Below are 6024 nucleotides of genomic sequence, written 5' to 3'. Positions count from 1 at the left end.
GTCTTCTATTTCTATGCTGAAAGAAACTGTCGATGAGTCTTTGGTTGACCAGTATTGCATGTCTATATCTGTTTTCATGAGAAGCCACTTTGAAGGTATCAATATGTAATACAACAACCATTGTTAATTCCCTACCACTTTGTTTGTAACTCTGTATTGTCTGTACTGTTCTTGCGATGTTGTAAAATGTTGCATGTCTGTTAATGTTGTCCTCCTTTTATGTAAAAAAATAAATAAATAAATAAATAAAGCCATAGCCCTGTGTGTGACCTGTGTCTGATGAAGTGACTGCTTAGTAAAGCTTTCTCTATACTCCTCATGCACATGGTATATCTTGAGTGTGTCCTCTGACATCTGATGAGATTTTATTTCCTGCTAAAGCCCTGTCCACAATTTCTGCAAATTTCACAATTTCCTGCAAATTCCTCAATTTCCCACAAATTCTGGCCTTTTACCTGAATGTATCCTCTGGTGTCTAGTGAGGTGAGACTGCTGGCTTAAGCCTTACCTACACTCCCTGCACACATAAGGCTTCCCCTGAGTGTGCTGGCTGGTGTTCAATAAGAGTTAATTTACCACAAAAGTCTTGGCCACACTCCCCACACACAAAGGCACCCACGTGTGCTCTCTTGTGCCTAGATAAGTTTGGTTTCTGTCTGAACCTTCTACCATACTCCCTGTACATAAAAGACTTTTCACCTGATTATGTCCCTTGTGTGAGACAAGGGTTGATTTATCATTAAAGCTGTGGCCATACTCCTTGCATACAAATGGCTTTTCCCTGATGTGGGTTGATTTCCAGGTAGAGCCACACTCATAATTCTGTGCACACAAAAGTTTTTTCCCCTGTATATGAATGACGTCTGGTGTTCATTGAGGTTTGACCTCAGGCTAAAGCACTGCCCACACTCCAGGAACATGTAGGGTTTAACTCCTGAGTGAGTCTTCTGGTATGTCCTGAGGTTTGATTTCCAGCTGAAGTGACACCCACATTTTGTGCATATATCAGGTTTTTCTCTAGTATGTGTCCTTCAGTGCCTGATGAGGTGTGACTGCTAGCTAAAGCCTTGTTCACACTCTCTGCAAGCATAGGCTTCTCTCTTCAGTGTGTCCTTTTATGTCTGATGAAGTGTGAATGTTGGTGTGGTAGATTAACTAATAGTCAACTTGTAACACCCAGCTGAACTGAATCAACATAGTGCTGAGTGTAGAAGGCCCATCTGAGGATTGTTTCCAGAAGCATTAAAAAAGAGAAAAGAAGGGCAAGGTGATGTGCTGTTGATTTTCCTGGAGAAGCTTGTCACAGTGGTTTTCCTGATATGTACTGAGCTGTTCTCATTGGCGGATGTACTCAGGATCTTGTGTCGCTGAGGATGGCTGTGGTTCTCTTTCGGAGAGCTCTGGTCCATACTTTGAGAGTCACTTTCTGGCTCCAGTGCAGATCCCCCAGTCTGCTGGCACAGATCCTTCATCCTGCTGGCAAAGACTTTTTAGCTAATACCACTGACCTTTGGCCTTCCTGGTGCAGATTCTTGGTATAGACTTGCATGAGACACTGCTGTGGGCTCTAGGCCTCCAGGTAGACTTGTGGAGGACACTGCTATGGATTTAGGTCTTCAGTTGGACTCACGCAGGACATTGGCATGGGATCCAGACCCTCAGCTCGATTTTTTGGGTCTCTAGTATGTGACTAGATCTCCTGCACTCTTTTGCATTTGTCTCTTCTGGTGTTTCCCTGGTGTATGATGAATTTGACTTCCAGGTAAAGCCACGCCCATATTCCCTGTAAAGATACCCCTTCACTCCCCCACCCCACCCTCAGGTTTTTTAAAAATAAGATTTGACATACTGTTAATCTTGGTCCCCACTCTGTATACGTATGTCTTCCTTGTGTGTCTTCTGGAGGCTAAGTAGGTTCAACCCCCTGATAAAGCCTGGCCCAAATCTTATCTTCATGTTTGAGTGCTCCAAATCCTGAGACTTCTAAGCTATTCATCTGTGGGAGTCAGCACTGAAAATATGTGTATGAAGTGCCTGTGTCTAAGTTGTAGATGTGGCCTATCCTGAAGGGTCAGCTAAGGACTCTGAAGACAGAGCATGATGCGACTTGGAGGGAGGCCAAGGCCTTGTAGTTGCAGGATGTCGGTGCATTTCCTGTGCTGTTCCCAATGCTATCGGCTCAGGTAAAACATATACTTTTCTTAAACTATCTTTTAGACTCCTCAAGGGACACCCTTGTTCTCATTAAGTATATAAAATAGAACACTCCTAAAATTAAAAAGTGGTTATCAGGCCTCTCCTCATGTGTCACAAGTCTTCTTTCATCAGAGATCAGCTCCCGTATCAATTGGGGAACTACACACAATACTCTGTCTCATTCCTCAAGGCTTTCTTCTTTTCCAGACTGGGCTTTAACTTCATGATTGCATTGTGTTCCTTGGACTTTACTGGATGTTCTTCACACAGGCTGGGGAAGGCCTTTTAAGGACGAATTTTGCTTATCCTTCCAACCAGCAGGCTGGAGTCTTGTTCTCTCTCTCTAATTTCTGCTTTGTCCTTTGGGCTGGATTCATCAAAGGGTTGTTCCTGCTGTTTCAGATCTTCTGCATAACATTTCACTGGGTAGAGATGATTTCCTGCACATAAACTTGAAAATAGCTGAGGCTGATCACTGAGCCACACATGTTTGCTGAGGGCTTACTGACTAGAAAATATCAGAAGGCAGGAAGGTCAAAGTTGCTTTTCTGGCTTTGATCCTGATGAAGAAAGAACATTTTCAGAAAAATCAAAGACAGGGCTACCTAGGCCATGTTGCCTTGCCCTCTGGCCACTCATAGTGTATGTGTATCACAAGCTGTCTCCCATGTAGAAATCCTTCACAAAACCTACTTTTAATTTCACTTTATGGATTATATATTCTGGCCAAATCCAGCCTGTAATGATTTTTGTAATGCCTACCAGCAAAAATGCTTTTTATTTCTTAAAAGGTTGGAAGGAAAGAAAGAAAGAGGGAGAGAAAGAGAGAGAATGTGACAGAGACTGAACATACGTAGTCTCAAAACTTAAAATATTATGAAGCACTTTAGAGAAATTCATTGAACCCTGTCCTATTGCAATATAGAAAACTCATGCCAAGGTTTCCTTTGGAAGCAGTTAAAAGGAAAGGCATCAGATAGCACAAATGGCATAAGGACTTACATCAGAAAGACCAGAAGGAGAGCTGACAAGCAGTGCACAAAGGAAGCCAGGTACACAAAACCAAGATAGCTGCCCTTATGTCCAATAAATGCAAAGCAGACAAGGGGCAATACCTCACTTAAATGAAAACTCTTCTTTGATGAGAGAAAAGATGTAGAATTTTAACAGAGAAATGGACACTATTTTTAAAAGAAAATTCTAGAGTAGAAAAGAACAATACTGAAATTTAGAAGTTCACTTAATAGGTTCAATAGCAGACTGACATGGAAGGAAGATTAAGCTGAAGGCAAACAAATAGAAATTACCCAGCTGTGCACCAAAAGAGAGGAAAAAAGACCAAAGAAAAATGGACAGAAACTTATAATACACACCCTCAAATATACATGGGACAGTATCCAGCAGCCCAACATACAGATAAACTGGAGTTCTAAGATGAAAAGGAAGAGTAAAAGGGGCAGAAAAAATATTGAAATAGTAGCCACATATTTCCCCAAATGAGTAGAAAACATAACTTGCAGATTCAAAGAAGCTTCATAATGCCCAAGTAGTAGCAACATAAAAACTACTCCAAGAGACATCATAGTCAAACTACTGAAAGCCAAAGATAAAGATTTGAAAAGCCAAAGAAAATACATTACACATAATGGAAAAACCAACCATATGATAACTTCTCAAAGGAAATTACAAAAATATGAAAGCCAAGAAATACTGCAATGCTGAAAGAAAAACATTTAAACCAAAACCTCCCTAGCTGGTGAATCTTCACAAACTGGAAGGAAAATAACAGCTTCAAGTTTAAATGGAAAATTCAGTGCCAGCTGATTATTAAATTCTAAGTCCCTCCGGATGAAGAAAAATTATACAAGATGACAATTTATATCACACAAAAGAGCGAAGTGTACAGGAAATATGGGTAGACATCAAACACACAGACATGCACTTCTATATATGAACTTCTTTGATGGTATATGACTATATGACTGCTTAAAATGTTTAACAGGGTATATATAAGTACCACAGTTTCTCTGGTATGGGAAATTGAAAGTGTAAATAAGGATCAAATGTATAAGAGATACTGTGAAATAGGAAGACAATGTTCAAATAGTAAGGGGAAGGGGGGAAAGGAAAAGAAAAAACAAGAGCAAAAGGGGAGGGAGAACAAGCCTCTTTTCCTTTCTTATATGGTAAGGAGGCCCCCCTCCCATCCACCATCTCCAACCCCCAACGCCCGCACCCTGTGCCAGGGCAGGTGTAGCACTCCTCTTTCACAGGATGAGGATGTTTACAAAGAGAGGACCCTGGCCCCCTACTGAGTTGCTTAGTTAAACTTCTAAACTTCTCAAGTTGACACAATATATCCACCATAACATGCCTCCTTCCTTGTCTGCCAAACCCTAGACTCTCATCTAGTCCGCTCACACTCTCCAGGACAGAGATCCAAGGGATGTTTTCTCTCCTCTTTCCAGGTAAGCAATGATTTTTGGTTTAGAAAGTTGTTGGGCACCAAGTTGTTGGGAGCTGCTGGAGCTGGAAATTGGTCATATGTGTGAGGGCAGGACAGAGCCAGAGTGTCTCAAGCAGTCAAGCTATCTCAGTCTTTAGAAAAGCATCCTGCCTGGACAATACAGTCATTAGTTGCTAGGCAACATTGCCTCTCATGGTACTAACTTTGGAAGAGTATAAATAAACGGCCCTACTGTTGATGTTAGGTCCTCTTGCCCATCAGGTAAGAGATCACCTCCACCTGACCCAGCTCTTATCTGTTATTTTTATTTTCCTCATACCCACTGCTGTTCCTCCCTGGGGTACAACGATAGACAAATGAGGTCCCCTACAGAAAGTGTTATTTCTGCTCATAGTGAAGAAAAAAAGGAGATACTTGGTTGTAGGCTCAAGTCACCATTGTAGAACTCAGAACTAAAGTGGTGGGGAAACTCAGTGGTTACCAAAGCCCCATGAATGGTGAATTCTTTAAAGTAGAAGAGCTGAGTAAGAAAAGATGGTTCCAGTAAGAAAAAAATTATACTAACACCAGGTTGATTAAAATTTCCTGGGTTTGAGGCAAGGTAAAGCATAAAAGACAGCCCTATCCTTAGGAAAGAAGTATAGAAATACAGTGTCATACATAACATGAATGTATCAAGCTATCTGCTTTTAACTCTACTAAACCAAGATTTACCCAAAGGGAAAGGTAAATTATTGTTTTTAAGCCCAACCCAAAGTTGTATCATTTCCCATAACAAATTTCAAGTGCTAAATGAAGCCATTCTTACCCAGTAAGACAGGTGGTTTTAGGTCTCCAGCATTACTTCCCTGTGCAGGGCCCACTGAGCAGGGCTCAGTAACCCACTCCTCCCAGGTGCAGCCCACAGTCACATCCCTGAACACCATGAAAGAGTTCAACACAAAACACACACCTACTTATCCCTGAATCCACCTTGACAACAGCTTAGAATGAGAGGTAGGAAAGATTTCTTGACCAAGTACTGTCAATATGACCGAGTACGGTGTCTGTCAAGGGCCTTTAGATCGGTCCTCTGGAGAATATCTCCAACTGCCAGTCACTAACTATGACCCCCTTCAGCCTGAAGAAGCCAGATTGGTCGTTGCCCATTACTCCCTCACAGCAGTTCAGGGTATTTCTCCAGAGTGGGGAATGTTACAAGCAGCTAAATTACACAAAAATATTATAGGCGGGGCTGGGGATTTAGTTCAGTGGCAAAGCACCTGCCTGGTAAGTGCAAGATCATGAGTTCGATTCCTGGTACCAGAAGAAAAACAAAAGAAAAACAAACAAGCAAAAATATTATGGGCAGTTAGATAGGG

General features: G+C 41.6%; 1 pseudogene; it reads right to left on the bottom strand.

The window, feature by feature from the left end:
* Positions 1–316: 316 nt before the first annotated feature.
* LOC106150200 lies at positions 317–5589 on the bottom strand (annotated as a pseudogene).
* Positions 5590–6024: the final 435 nt, after the last annotated feature.

The sequence above is a fragment of the Chinchilla lanigera genome, unplaced genomic scaffold (assembly GCF_000276665.1).
Source record: "Chinchilla lanigera isolate Chin_1 unplaced genomic scaffold, ChiLan1.0 scaffold00067, whole genome shotgun sequence".
In the NCBI taxonomy this organism is placed as follows: Eukaryota; Metazoa; Chordata; class Mammalia; order Rodentia; family Chinchillidae; genus Chinchilla; species Chinchilla lanigera.
The sequence above is the reverse complement of the archived record's forward strand: the minus strand, read 5'-3'. Positions and strand labels throughout refer to the sequence as shown.